Raw genomic sequence first — 16107 nt, 5'->3', positions numbered from 1 at the left:
TCAAACAATTCTCTGCCAAGTTGCTGGTTTTCCCTGGCACAAGTCCTGACAAGGAGGACACTCTGCATTAGAGCACTGGTGACCCCATACCCATCCTGGCAGGGAAAATCCCATTCCTACACTCCTCCAAGTTGGCTGATGCTGGAGCACTGCCCAGCTCCATGGCCATAGAGGCTGAGAGCTCTGTAGAAGAGAAGAAATGTGCATCCCATAAATGGTTGTGTCTTGGACACTGACCTGGGAAGCACTTGAGAGGCACATCCCTCCCTTCTCCATCAGAGGAAATCTTGAACCCTGTGAATGAAGAGGAAATCTCTCAAGGATGTACCCACTGCTGTCCAATGGGGAAATAATTTTTGACTTCCTTCATTTCAGTTTTGTTGATTGCTCACTGAAGGGCTTGTTTGACCATGAAAAGCCACATCAGGCATTAGGACAAGGTTTGTCTAATTCAAAGCCTCGGTAGGTCTGTGATTGCTGTATAAAGGGAGAGTCCAGGTCTAACAAGACGTTTCTGTGTGCTCTCAGATGAGGCAATTGGAAAAGGCAGGAGCCAGTCCAGGCTTTCACAAAGTGGAATTCACAGAGTTACTGTCCTCTACCAGGAACTGCACCAAGATCCACAGGATCATACAAGAGCAAACAAACAAATGCCACCATCTCCGAGAACCAAAGCCTCGTACTGACAGGAACTCCCATGGGTAATTCTCAGATTTGGGTGGGGAAGGGAGATCTGGGAATGCCCTTGCAAGAAGGGCTGCTTGTGCAATGCATAGTGAACTGAACTGGAGAAGAACAGTGCCTTTACCATTCACAGGTTACTTTTCTAGCCAGAGATGTCCCCTGTCCACACAACACTGAGCCATCTGCAGTAAAGGAGCTATTTACAACATTGCAAGGAGCATTCCTGTGCACATCACAGTCTGGGTCTCTCTTACCCTGAGGAATGGGTCTGCTTTGATAGTGTCAAGGGACTTGAAAGCAGATACACAAATGAGAACTCCTTTTAACTGCCAGGAATGTTGCCTAAGAGATTTTTTCAGATCCAGGACAAACTAGCTCTCTCTTACAGATCTAAGATATACTATATTTGCACTCTTCTGCAAATTACATAATCTCAATGAACTACTCCCTCTTGTTCTGTTGTTTTGGGGAGGGCCTGGGTTTGGAGCTGTTGGGTATGAAACAGCAACAATTAACATTGAGGTGTTCTGTTATGATTATCCAAAGAAGAATCTGACCCAGACTGTTTTCAGTACAACCACAACTGCAGCAGACCCCGTCCATCCCAAGGAAAGCTCCCCACTCGCTCAAGGTGCAGCATGCTTTTTACAGCATTGTTTGGAGACAGCCTAAACATGCTGGGTGGGTGACAAAGTAAACTCTAACCAAACTGTAAACACAAAGAGGAAGAACTGAGTCATAATAGGTCCCTTCCCCTATTTTTCCACTGATACTCATGGTATGAGACACACAGGGGAGACTGTGCAAAGCTGCCTACCAAATATGAGCCACCAGTACTTGCTGCACCTACAAGAAGATCTGCAAAGTCCATAACCTGTCCAGACTGCTGAATTCTTATCCTCATCACCACACACAAAAAAAAAAAAAAAAAAAAATCACTACTTAACAGCATTTTAAAGCTGCTGTCAGGGCCAGAGAGCCTTACAGGCCCACATGATAAAAGCATTCATATCCTCACTTCAGAGACAGGACAACAGAGACAATCTTGCCCAGGGCTTCAGAGCAGGTCAGTGCCTGGGCTGGAATAAGGAATCTTTCCCCAGATTCCTTAACCATGTTCCAAGACATCACCTTTCTTCTCTGTCACATGCCTGGTACATACAGTAAATGCAGAGGCAGCTGGAAGTGACAGTGGAGGCTGACACTGGTCTACTGCACTGTGCCTAGAGCTCCATGGGATGTTGTGCTCAGTGTTCCTCACGGCTTTGGTCTCTCCTCCACTGGAAACAGGAAATTAATAAAACATGGAGGTAGCACCCTCCATCTCCTTGGGAAAAATGACAGCAGATTAGATTGCAACAGAGGTGCTGGGGGGAAGTTCAAAGTGTTTGCCACTTAATGGAAAACTTGCAGATTGTTAGAGAAAGTTGTTGGGTAACTATTCACCGTTAAAGTCTAACCTAAGGAAGAGGGCTCTAAAATCAGAAGAACTCAGACTTTACCAGCAAGAGCCAAGGTCCACTTTCCATTCTGCTTAATAATCACTAGGACTTGGAGATGTGAGGCTCAGAAGTTATTCCTGGACATGAATGAACACTGGCCCACAGAGATCTGAGTGTGCAGCCCCCCCAAACTTTGCCTTGGGAGAGCTGTGCTTCTCAAGAAGCCCCACAACTTCTTGTTCCTTTCTCAGCAGTTTCTGCTGAAGGATCAGCTCTACTGATGGTCTGTACTTCTCTACTGCCACTGGAGCAACAAATGAAACCCCTCAGCATCAAATTCAGCACGTCCTGGTAAACCAGAATCTGTCCTGGGTTACCTCAGTGTGGCAAGATTTCAACGGGACCCCATGGCAGGGTCAGGGCAGAGCCTCTCAGAGAGGGGTGGGCACAGCAGCAGTGCAGCCATCCCCAAATCTGTTCTCCCCACTTGTCAAGCTGCTTCCCCATCCCTGGGGGTGCCTTCTGCCAGCACTGCAGAGCCACTGGGCTCACAGAGTGGTGGGAATCAACCCAGGCAGGAGCCACTGATGGCTGTTAGGTGCTGTGAGGGAAGAAATCCCACTGAGCCCCTGAGAAGGCTGTGGATAAAGCTCTGAATGGAAAAGGACTATGTACATTCTGGCTACACTACTGCCAGGTTTCAGAGGGCAAACCTATCTTGGGGATGAACCCAGAAGCAAGAGTTTCATGGATCCTTACACTGGAACCCCTTTTCCTGCTGTGGGCAGGTGAGGAGGGTGCTCAGCAGACATACAAATAGTTCATACAACGCTACACAGGAAAGGTGCACGCCATGCAAGACAGCTCATGCCCTAAATGAGAATCTGGACATACAACTCTTTTATTCCAGTGGTTCTCAGCACTTCATATGCTCTGGGCTTGCTCCCTAGACCAACAGCCTTAGGAAATAAATGAATTTTTCTTTCTAAAGAAGTCACTCACTGCAGATCCAATACTGTCCTAGTGCTTCAGGCTCACATTTAGCCCAGCTAAGGCTTGGGCAATACAGTTCATGTCTGTGTAGCCATTTGCAACCCATCAGTTTTGACCTTAGGAGAGAAGTACACAGCACAGTTCAGTCTTGGTGCACACCACGAGGCACAGCCCACCTGTGGGATGGGCACTGTTGTACCGTGGGACAGGCTCCTCTCACAGCCCCCCACAGCAAAGCAGCTGAGCATGTTCAGCTGCCACCAGCCCAAGGCTGTGCACTGACACCACTGGGTGACTCTGTGCTGTCCAGGAGGGCAGTCACAAGGTTCCTACAAAAGGAGACTCCAGAGACAGGAGCCTGTCTCGACTGGCCTCTGCACCTGAAAGAAGAAATCTGGCAGGTTTGGTGCTTGCAGCATCTCCTCCTCTGGGCAGAGCATAACACAGGACTGAGGAAAGGATAGGTCAAACACCAACAAGTCTCCTGTCCTGAAAGATGCCTCATGCTACCAGGAGAACAGGACTCACACCTCAAGTACAGATCAGAATCCCTGCCTGCTTCATCTCCTGCCTCCTTCAGGACTTGCTTGTCCAGGTGCTGCAAAGGGCACCAGAAATGGCCATTTGCTTATGAGAGATCAGAATACAAACCTCTGCCTCAAAGCACTTGGAACCTATGTTGGAAAGTGTGAGGAGGCCAGCTGGGCTTGAGGCAGAGCCTGCACCAGCACGGCTCTGGGAACACACACCTGGCTTTGGGAGGAGCACACAGGCTGCAGGGGCTGGACACACAGCCCTGCACAGGAGCTCAGCCCCAGCAGCTCTCCCCCTGCCACACACAGGGGCTGCTCAGCCTCTCTGGGCAGATGCTGCTGCTTTCCCAGTGCTTTCCCAGTGGGACCCACGGGTGCCTTTGCCATGTTTGCCCCTGATCTCTGGGGAAGGCTTGGTTTGTTTGCCCAAGGTGCCAGGGCTGCAATTAGCTGGCAGAGAGGGCCAGGCACACCTGTATGGCACAGCACAAAGCTGCTTAAACCCCCCTCTATCTTCCTGAGCCCCTTGCCCCCCTGCCCTTCCCAGGGAGAAATGGCAATGCAGGGGATGCCACAGGCAATGCACTCCCACAGGTCGAGAGCACTACAAACACAGACACCTCCTAAACTTTCAGAGCACCATCAGGTACAAATGGACTTTTGCAGGGGGTAGAGTGGCTTTTCCTGGGAAAGGCTCTCACCTTCCCCTGCAGATAGAGGCAAAAGGGCTTCCCGCAGGCTGGAGCAGTGCTCCCACTCTCCCCAGCCAACAGCTCTGGCCCTCTGATGCTGTGGTACAACCATTTTCTGACAGCTGCTGTGCCTCTGTCTCCCACCTTGTCCCCTCACAGCTGCCCCACAGCCCTGAGGATAAGAGGAACACTTTGCACTGAGGTCAGCCTGATGTGTCACAGAGTTTGTGGGAAACAGACCTTGGGGTTTAACAGGGTTGCTTCCTTGTGAGAGCTCCCACAGCCAGAAATGAACCTTGAACTCCAGCAGGGCAGGACAGAATTGTGCAGAGACAGAAGACAAGATAAAAGAGATTATCCTTTTATAGATATGGATTTTTTTAAAGAAAGCAGGAAGGAGCAGGAAAGAGAGGCAGAGTCCAGGGCCTGGTCTGACTGTTCAGATCTGAGGTTACCAGAAAAGCTGGCTGCTCTTGAAAAGGCTTCCTGACTCCCCCCATGCCACCCTGGCTGCCTTGCTGGCCTCTGCCACAGAGATCCCACCAGCCTTGATCTAATTTGGGCTCCTGGGTGAGAACACAGAAACACAATAGTGACAGGAATGAAAAGCAATGGGGAGGAGGACACCCAGGAGACTTATTCTTATCAAAAACCAACAGTATATCAAAGGGCATCTGTGAAGACAGGGAAGAGCCTTTTGTAAAAGCCACAATTGAGCCAAATCCTGCAGTTTTTACATGCTGCAGTTTTTACACTCTCTCAGGAGCCCCATGATGAAAACTGTCCCAAAGGGGCAACCCTGTGCCAGGCCAGGCCATGTGCCAGGCACGCTGCACACCGAGCAGCCACACACCCACAGCACAGTTGCTGTTTGCCCTGTGCCTGTGCTTTTTAATTACAGCTTTTATTTGCAAAGCATCTCATACAGAAAAGACAAATTGCATTACTCTCAGCTTATTAAAATCACACTCAGGTTTTCTCAACTGCTAATTACAGCCAGGCAGCAGTGTCAGAGTAATTAAAGCTGGGATGGACATTTGGGGATACAGCTGTCACACAACCCCTTCCTGAGCTGGGCTCAGCTGAGCCCTGCCCAGGCACAGCCCTGTCATGCCACAAGAGAAGATGAAGATGATGCAGGTGAGGCCAAACACCCCCTCAGCACAGGGGAGGGGGCCCTCCTACACCAAACCTCCCCAGTTACAGCTGGGCACCCACCCTGACTCTGCTGCAGGGGGTGGGGAAGGTGGCCTTGGGGTTACAGCACTGGGGGTTTCTCCTGTTTCTGGTGCTAAATTATTGCAATAATTTAGCACAATGCCTGTCCAAGCCTCCATTTGTTTTCATGCAAAACAGAGATTTTGGGCTTCCCTGTTAAAATTAAGCAGCTCTATGAAAAAACCACAGAATAGACTCTTGCTGGTACCCAAACACTTCAAAGCCTGACTGTGGCACACAACAGACCTGGGAGTGGATTACACAGGGGAAGGTGTAAAGCCCTAGAAACTGAGTTCCAAAGAACTGAGAGACAGCAATAAAAGAGCTTACAGATCTGTGAGGAGCTGGGAGCCCGCTGGAGAACCAGCTGTGCCTCTGCAACACTTGGTCTTGGCAGAAGGGCACCACAGGTGTGCAAACAGCACAGCAAGAACCTGCCCCGAGCTCGGGCACCTCAGAAACAGAGCTCTCAGGGCACAGGACCAGGTAAGCCTTGGGCAAGTGGGGCTTAACCCCAGCACTGGTTTCCTGCTGCCAAGGGGATGCTGTGGAGGGTATCACCTCCAGGAAGATGGAGTGCTAATTAAGGAAGGAAGATAAAGACTGTGTCTCTTTCAAGATGAGTTTCCTTCCTACTGAAATCCTCACAGTTTCAGTGCTCAGCAGGATGCAAACACACCCTTAAATGATTTCCTGGAGCCTAGTTTCAAAGATCAGTCCCTTCCAAAGCAGGAACATGCCAAGATCCATAGCAGGCCCAGGAGAGCTCTAAGCATGCCAGCTCCAAAACCACCAGGCTTTCACTACAGCCAGTTACCTATCAGGTGCTAAGGGGCACTGCTACCTTTTCATATTTGAAAAGGCTCCCAAGACTTCCTAAGCAGTCAGCCTTACTTAGGTACCAAGGAAAAAAAAATCAGTAGGAAATGTTACATTTCAGAAGCAGCACGATGTGCCTGTGCTATATATCCTGGAGAGGCAAACCCACAGACAAGTTCACAAGGGAAGAGAAGCAGAGCTCACAGATATTGGATGTGATCCCAAGAGCAAGGATATGCTCATCTGCTCCTTGAGCAGTTTTACCACTAACTTCCTGAAGTCACTAACAGGATGTCCTGGGAAGCAGCTATCAGCTGATCATTTTTAATCCAATACAAGTTACAATAGAAAAATGAATGATCAAAACTTCAAGTGGAAAAAGCTGAGTGGGATGTACAATGGATGCCAGAGGCAGCATATTCAATATATTTACTTGTGACCCAGCAATGAAATAATAAAGATAACATATGGAGCTGGCAAAAGTTGTGGAAAACTTCAAAACTTGAAAACATCTGTGAAACAGGGCAAATAACAGCTAATGAAATTCATTATAAAGAAATATGTAATGGCTGTGGTAAACCAATATGAAGGATAGATATATATTGATGGGTTTGAGTTAGAAGCTCCTTACACCACCATTAAATCTCTTACAAAGATTTGGGGGAAAAATGCAGCAAGAAGGAAGCAAGAATTTGTTAGCTCCTGATTCATTGGCTCTTATTTAAAGCTTATAAATGAAACTGGGTCTGTAAAGAGGAAAAGTATTCCTTTGAAAAGGATAAAGAGGACAGAGGCAGAGTTAAGAATCAAAGCTGGCAAATCAAGCTACAGCCATGGAAACTTTTGAGAATAATAATAACTTAGTACAAGGAACTTACCTAAGAAATGACCTAACAAAGATTATGCCCAACACACTGAAAAATAAAGTGTTTTCAGTCTAGGCTGTTCACTCAAATACAACTAACTGCAGCTCCTTCGGAACAGCATTGAAATCTGTCTAAATAGGAGAATTCCAGTCAGAGGTCGTTATTTTCATCCCTTAAAACACGTGCGCAGCATCAGAGCACACAGGAGCACAGTGCCTGAAAAGCAGAGACTCCCAAGAGCTTCAAGCCCTCCTGTGCCTGCCTGGAGCCTGTGGCAGGAGCTCTCCCCCCGCCCAGCTCACCTGCAGCCTGCGGGCAGAGCCGCTCCTCCGTCCGCCCCGGCCCCGGCCCCGGCCCCGGCCGCTCCTACCTGGAGCTCGGGGCCGCTTCCCGCGGGCGCCGCGGCATCTCAGGGGTCGTGCCAGCGCATCCCTGCCCGGCCCAGGGAGAGGAGAGCCTGTTCTCCAGAGCAGCCGGGCCGTTCCCCTGCGGGCGAGAGGCTGGTCAGCCCCAGTTCTTGCGCTGGGCACTAGATGGCACAGACGGCAGGCGCTGCCGGGGAGCCCGGCCGGGGCTGCTGCTGGCACAAGCGGGGCTGCTGCCACGGGGAATGCGCTGCCATCCCACCGGGGTGTCCCCTCCACGGGGTGTCCCCTCCACGGGGTGTCCCCGCTGCCACTGCCCTGCTGCACCCCCTCACACTCCGGCCTGTGCGGCCAAAGCGCCGCAGGGATGCTGTGGCATCCGCGCCCCTGCTCCTGTCTGCCCCTCCTCACCAAGCTCAGGCCCACTGAATATACCTGCTTTGGCTTAAACTGCCTCAAAAGGAGGGTGGAAATCGTCCCTGGGAGGGCCTGTCCCGTTTCACTGTGAGGCTGCACCTTGGTCATCAGCCTTCAGGACAATAAATAGCACCTGATCCCCGGAGTGTGGAGAGAGACAGCCAGAGCCAGGGACACCATCAGGGGTCCCTCTGGGTTCCGGCCAGCTCTGGGGAGTGGCACCCAGCACCTTTCCTTTGTCCTGTGGCATGATGGTGCAAAGGAGGGAAGCACTTAGTCACTGCTCTTAAAGCATTTGTCACAAGGTAGCTCCTCTAAAGCAGCTCACTCTTCCTCCTGGTTTTCTTCCTTTTCAGCACTGCTGCCTGCAATCACTGAGGCAGGACCTGCACCCCAGAGCCTTCCCAACTTCATCTTCCTCAATTTCTTTAAGGTGTGGATGAAATTCCTTCCCAATGAACCGCGTGGACTGACGCGATGAGGCAAACAAGGGCTAAGCCACACAAAACTGCTGTGGTAAGCACATGAAAAGCCAAAATGCTTTCTGTGGTGACAGAAAAAAAACTATGGGAAGGTGGAAGTTTGTATGGTGGCCTCTGCTGTTCTGACATTAGAAATTCACTTTACTTCAAAGGTTAACCCAGTTAATGCCTCTGCTGAGGATCACAGGCTCGGACAGCCTGCCTGGAATGGCTCCATCCATGGCAGGGCACGAGGGACAGCATGTGCAGGGTGGCACTGAGCACAGGGCACAAGTGGCACACATGGGTGTTATCCAAACCAAACCTGAGCCTGGCAAAGCCCAAAAGAGCTTTTGTGCTGAGCAGCTCAGTGGTGCCAGGTATTAATGACACAGACAAGTCTCCAAGGAAAAGCCTGTTTGCTTTTCCAGCAGCACTACCCTTTCCTGTCTGTCTGCTCCTGGCACTGCCCTGCAGATGCAGTGGGGTTAGAGATCACCTGGGCCAAACCCCACAGGGGAATCCCTCAGGCTTTGTAGGTGAGAGACAAACGTAATTCAGATGCCTGCAGTGTAAAATCCAAATTCATCCATGGTGCAAACAGGCAGTAGGTCAGTTTGGCTTTTACCTTCTAAATACTGGAGTGGGTGGCACTGGTGACCTGGGCAAAACCTGGAGACTCATGCTAGGTCCTGGGGACAGCTCCAGTTCAGTGTCCAGGGGCTGAGAAGTGCAGAACAGCCAGAGATGCCCCTTCCACACTGGGCTCTCCCTGACAGGCTTAGAGACCTGCTCCTGATCTGCCATCTAAATCTAAATGCTGGGTCACTGGTGAGTAACAACCTGGCTCTGAAAGGTTGCTGGGCAGAGAAGGAAATGCTCAAAAAAGGCTTTTATGCCTCAATTCCCACTCCAAGTTCTGCTTCTTCAAACATTTGGGGTTTTTTTTAGGCAAGAGGTGTCTTTTTATCTTTGGATATAAATGGAGAAAATAAAGTCAAACTGAAAAGAAATAAAACCAGATGGTCACTTTTCCAGCCCTTCCATGAACTGTAAACACATTTTAAGAAATGTTGAGATCTTTGCAGAACATGGAAGTCTTCATCAGGGAGGCCACCCTCCTCAGCAGAAGGACATCTATCGTGCCATGTGCTGCCTGGACTTGTTTCCCTCTGCCAGAGCCAGTGATGGGAGCACTGAGCTTCCCCTGCAGCACCCCTCAAACCAGGCAGCAGCACTTCCATGCCCTGTGTCTGCTCAGGTCAGACTGCACAGCCTGGCCTCCAGTGCCTGGTCCATACACTCCCCTGAGGGCCTGTGGTTGCTCTCAGTGGTTTAGAACTGCTTGCTAAGGTGCTTAGAGCCAGTATAATCTGTGCACTTAGTGGTTTCAAATTCCAAAAGAAGCTTAGCATCACCAGGTGCTGCCTTCAGCCTCTCCTGCAGGGGCTTAAGATGGTTTAATTCTTTTAAGAAATCATAACTCCAGCTCATAGCTTTCAAGTGGGGAGCTTCTAAGCCAGGTTTTCTAAAAGCTCTTCAGAAATATTTTCATGAGACACACGCACACACACAAAATAAAGGGGATTCCAGAGGGATGTATTATAAGATGAGACATTTCTGCCTCTTAAAAGCTGGAAGTGCCAGAGCCCCATGGCAAGGTACATTTTAAGTCCTTGCAAGGCTTTCCTCCAATGTTTTTCCTATCTTAGATCAGCTTCTTAAATGGTCTAATGTATGGTAATGCCTGGAGAGGTCCCAGAGCCTTCCCCTACACATCCCAACAGCCTTGTGAAAGCATCTGCAGGCAAGAGCCACCTCTGTGCCCCAAACAAAGGCAGGTGGCTGGGCAGAAAAGCAGCCCCTTGGACCACAGGCTGCCCCTGGAAGTGACACATGCCAGCATTTGCTTCATTAACTGCATTGCTCTGCTGTTTTTTTAACTCTACTGCTCCCCTTTCCAGGCTGATCAAAAGCACAAGGTGTTACAAAGGGTGCTGCTGCCTTGAAAGCCTCCTGCTGCTCCCAGTGACTGTCCCCCTCTTCCTCTGGAGCGCTTCCCAAAGGTCTTATGTGTCTGCCAGGGCAAAGCAGAGGGCTGGCAAGGACAGAAAAGGTGTTTGGAAAGCACACATAGGTCCAGGTGGCAGTGGATAGGTGCAAAAGGTGGAAGGAAAGAGAGGGGAAGTGTGAGCCTGGGGCAGAACGTGAGAAGAACCAGAGCTTGCCACCACCTCCCTCTGCAGGGCCCCACAGGGCTGGAAGAGATGCCCCAAAATGCAGGTGTGTGATTCCCTTCCTGACTGGGACAGGAGAGTCTGGCCAGCCCCACTGCTCCCAGAGCAGTAAGGAACATCTCTGGTGGTGCTTCCAGAGCTGCCTGCCCTGCCTGTCTGCCAGGCACCACAGCCACTGCAGCAGCTCAGAGCAAGGCTGTGGATCCAAACCTCCAGTATCTTCAGAGCCCACCTTAATTTAATCAAGAGAAAATTAATCTAAATGAAATGGGTGCAGTGTGCTTCCAGAATGGAGGTAACAGAAATCCTCCAGGCATCTCAGTTCCCAAACTGACTGACTGTGAAAGCAGCAGAAGCTCAGGATTCCCCTGTGCTAAGAAGTCAAGGAAATGTCATGCGTCACTGGAGCGGACTGGTGACCTTCCCTGTGCTCACAGCAGTGTTGGCCAATTTCACTGTAACAGGTTGTTAATATTCTCTACGCAGGCAATATACAGCCCAGCAAATCTGCTTTTATGGGCACTGCAAGAACTTGATTAATTTGTGCAATAATGAGCAGGCCAGTGTCCATAATTACGTGGCAGAACTCTGTCCTTTTGAAAACCCATCACTGCCTCAGAACACCACCAAGGGCCCCGTGGGCTCCACAGAGAGGCTCAGCTGCAAGAAGCAAAAGGTTTAAGACCCAATGAATGTTACATGGGCTATTGCTACCATTTCTCCATCAAATGCAGAGCCCCAGCAGTGACTGCCTGCATGCAGCTGCTTCCACCAGCACTGATGCTGCAGGAAGTCCCTGAGACTAGAGCCCAGCTGATGCTGTGTTCATCTTCTATCTCCGCATCTCCATGTGCTCTGCAGTTTCAGGGGAAAAATCCCCCTATTGGTTGTCATTAAGAGGACTTCTTCCCCAAAACTGCACTGTCATGGACAGATGGACTCCTGCAGGTCTGCTGCTTCATTCAGTCAAGAGCTTGCAGGTATTTGGGATATGGAGCTCCCACATGAATAGCTCATGGCCAAGCAGCAAGTACATTTGCCCCTAGATACAATGGAATTAAATCTGGAGCCTGCACTAGCTATTTGCTTGTATGTCTTCAGAGCTACAGCTCCCCTCCCTGCAGGAGGCTTGGCTTTGAGGGATCTGCCAGCAAGCTCAGAGCCATGAGAAATAACAACTTGGGAGCTCAGACAAGCTGGTTTGCAGGCAAACAAAAGCTGAAGCTGTGAAAGTGTGAAGCAGTCAATGCAGTGTCTGGCAGCACAGCCTCACCTCCGCCTTAATCCTCTTTCCCTTCTTAAACTCTAAATTAATCAATTACACTTCCAGCCCGACAAAATCAGTCAGAAATGTAACCTTCATCATACACAAGGCAAACATAATTAGGATTGTCATTGGAAGCCAGCTTGACCAGCATACAAATGAGAGCAGCCCCGTGATGGGCAGGCTCCCTCGCAGGCAGGGATGGTGGGATTGCAGCCACAGCCCGGGAAGGGCAGGGCTCCAGCAGGGACTGCCCTGGCACGGGCACTGGCACTGCACAGAGGGGCCAGGGCACATCAGGCAGTGCACACTCCAGGCAGTGCACGCTCCAGGCAGTGCACGCTCCAGGCAGTGCACGCTCCAGGCAGTGCACACTCCAGGCAGTGCACGCTCCAGGCAGTGCACACTCCAGGCAGTGCACACTCCAGGCAGTGCACACTCCAGGCAGTGCACGCTCCAGGCAGTGCACGCTCCAGGCAGTGCACACATCAGGCAGTGCACGCTCCAGGCAGTGCACACTCCAGGCAGTGCACACTCCAGGCAGTGCACACTCCAGGCAGTGCACACTCCAGGCAGTGCACGCTCCAGCAGCCCCTTTGGCCGTGCGAGGAAGCCACAACGTTCCCCAGCCACAGATGGGAGCCCAAACTCCCAGCCCAGCTGCACAGGCTGCAGACCCTGCATGGAAATGAGTCCTTGGAAATCCCTGGCCATGACTGCCAGTGTGGATTCATAAATGGGGTGAGCAATGGTTATCCCCTCCCCGGCCTACGAATGGGAAACTGAGTCACAGGGGCCAAGTGATAGCAAGAACAAGGCAGGAGTGTCCAGTGAAAGCATCGGCTCAAGGCTTGAGCACAATCAAAACAATCCAAGTGAGTGCTGGCAGCCAGAGCAAAGCACAAACCCAGCATGCTCCCAGGTAGCTCCAGGGTGCAGCTGCAGCCCCATGGCTGCTGTCCTACTGCAGCAGAGGCTACAGCAGGGCTAGAGGAGAGGCAGGGACTTAGTTAAGGATGAAATGGTTTCTGTACAAGTCCAACACTTCAATTTGGGAAGCAGAAACCTGAGAAGGGGAACAGCAGGGGTTTATCTGAGAGTGACTTAGAGAAAATGAAAGAGGAATGACTGCCTGCTGCCTCTTCCAATATTTAAGCTACAAAAGCATCAAATGAAAACAGTGAGTGACAGATTCAGAACAAAGTAAATATTTCTTCACACAGCTGAACAGTGCCATAAGTTGCTGTGGATACCCAAAATTTTCTCAGGCTCAAAAAAGGGTTTAGGAAAAACTTGAAAAGACTATTAAATGCAGAGATCCACATGTCAGGAAATTCCTGAACTACGGATGGCTGATGGTAAGGAGAATACCCAGCAAGACACTGACCTACACACTGACCCTGGTTTTATCCTCCTTGCTGGACATCCTCTATTAACCACTGCTAATTGAGGATCCCAGGGGAAAGAGACCTGTGGTCTGATCTGTGCAGCTGTTGTTCTGTCCTGGCACTGATTGGAGCTCTCCCCACTTGCCTGAAAGAAAAGGAACTGGGAACATTCCCATTCCTGGGCACTTGGGTGACAAGGAGATGTGCTTATAGCACAGAATTTGAGTGAATAGAGAAAGAATGTCTGCTTTCCATTTTTCCCATTTCTCATGTTAGAAGCAATTTTTGGTAAAATTAACTCAGTCATGCTGCACCCAGCTAGATGCAGTTGGCAGCACCATGTACCCTGCATTCAGTTTAGAAACAAGATAACATCCTTCTGAGAGGTGCTAAAATACCCATGGGGATGGGATTTCCAAGTCTCAAACCCACAGCTTGTGGTCCTTGTGAGAAACACCAGTTCCCACTCTGTTGTACCAAACAAGCTCTTCAGCTGATCTATCTCTACGCAAAGTTTATGGGTGCCCTTGACACTGCAGCAGAGATGAAAGAAAGGTGGGGACACTCCTGTAGATTGGTGTCTCCCAGGTCTTGCATGCTCACCTACTGGCTCACTCTCTCCCAGGGCTGCATTCGGACCAGAGGATGCAGACTGACAGAAGAGTCCACTCTTTCCAAGCAAACTCCTGCCTCCTCCCCTCGCTGAGCATCTCAGCTGTAGCAGCACATCCAGTTGCTGTCACCCGCCGTTTGGCGGCACACGCAGACAGAGCAGGATTATCTCTCAGTCCACAGAGAGTTGCCGGCCAGGCATTCTCCTTCAGCGAATCCAAGTGGAGCACTGGTGTGTTTCTCATGAGCTCCTATTATCCATGCTATTGTAGTGCTCCCAGTGCAAAAGCACAGCCGGGAGACAGCTGAACTGCCCTGCAATTGTTTGTTAAGAGGATTTGCTCTGTCTTTGGCAGGATATTTCCAAGCCACATGCAGAGGAGGGGTATCCTGGTAACAGTGCCATCCTCCGAGCGACTTGTGTGCCCTGGTTCTCCCACTGCCTCAGAACAATCCACCTGGTTTCACCCCCACTAGGAGTAAACTGCAGACTGTGTTTCCTCCTGACTGTCAGAGATAAGGTGTGAGACAACTGAGCCATACAAAGGCATTCTGCCGGTGAACTGATCCTCTGGTTCCACATCCACTATCGCTGCTGCTCCTTCCAGCAGCACTCAGAGCAGGGCAGGCAGGAGCACGGATCTGTGGCAGCCTGTCCAGCTGTCCCCTGGCCAGGGGAAAGCCATCATGCACCCCTCCTTTGACACCTTGACCCATTGCTCCAGCACTTTTTGTCCTTCCCATTGCTCCCAGTGACAATTCTGCAACTGTAACACTGCACCCCATATGAGTGATTTTCTCTTGACCCAGCCTCTCTCAAAGCTCTCTGACCTGATCCAGAAGTCCTTACTCAGCATCTACTCCCTCCAAATGGGATTAGCTTGAGTCACTCTCAGCCATATCTCAAGATCTGTTTATGCTAATGTCCCTCATGAAGGTGCTCAGAGCAGGGAGGGAACAAATGGGCAGATGGACAGTCAGGGCTTTTTTCTGGTCAAGCTGAGTAAAATTCTGAGAAGGGCCTTCAGAATCTGACCTACCATGGCTAAAGAGTTGCACAGACACTCTGACAAAATTATTGCATTAGCCAGGCTGCTTTAGAGTCCATCCCCTTTTTGTCTCTGTCTCTTCAAGCCAGACAGGGGTCCCCAGTAGAGGATCTGAAAGAGGCTGTCATGATGCAAAGCATCCACATCTCCATCCCCATTCACGGCTCAGAGGAAGGTTGAGAAGGAAAATGATCCTTGCAAGCTCTGTACCACAAAAAGCCATGGTCACCCCCTTCCCCCATAGTGAGAGCCCAATAGCCACAACATTCTTCCACAGATGCATTGGATGATGCTTGTCCATGGATGCACAGTGGGAACCCCAGGTTGTTCCTATAGCTGTGTGCCCTCACATTACAGCTACCCCTGCTCTGCATACAGGACTCACAGTCTGCCATGGGCACCTGAAAGAAGTCAGCTTATGGCTCCAATTCCAAAAAGCAGGGCAGGCTAAGCCACTGCTTATGCTGGGAACATGATTGAGTTGCCTGCAAGATCTCGGTGGCTGGAGATGGGATCCAGACTTTGTTTTTACCCATCCTGTTGGATGGCAGTGATTTTGTCTGAGGAAAAGCATGTGCTAAACTTGCTGTGCACTGCTGGAGGAGGGAAGAATGCATACAAGGGAAACAGTTCTACCCACAGCAGGCGAGGAACAGTGCCAGCATCGTACTATCAGTTGCAGATGACGGGTGGTGGGCAAAATTTCTGCCACCTTCTAGATTAGTAAAACACCTCCTCTGGGTCCAACAGCAGACTGATAGAAAACACAGCCCACAGAAGCAGTCCCTGGCAGATGGTGTGTTTTGAACTACTATTAATCTAGACAACCTTTTGCAATGTTGAAAGAGTTTGTCCAGGAATAAAATAGCTCCCTAAAATGCCTGGATGGAAGGAGCAGTCTCGGCAGCATCCGCGTCTCTCTTTGTCTTCCCCACCGAGCATCTCCCGGCAGAACAAGCCCGGGAGGAGGAGGCGCCTGGGGCGCAGAGGCAGCGGGGCTGCCCGGCCGCCGGGGAGGCGGGTGCTGAGCGGGGAGCCCGGCAGCAGAGGAGCCCCGGCAGCTCGGG

This window comes from Onychostruthus taczanowskii, unplaced genomic scaffold (assembly GCF_017590055.1).
Source record: "Onychostruthus taczanowskii isolate IOZ18803 unplaced genomic scaffold, ASM1759005v1 scaffold64, whole genome shotgun sequence".
NCBI lineage: Eukaryota > Metazoa > Chordata > Aves > Passeriformes > Passeridae > Onychostruthus > Onychostruthus taczanowskii.
The sequence above is the reverse complement of the archived record's forward strand: the minus strand, read 5'-3'. Positions refer to the sequence as shown.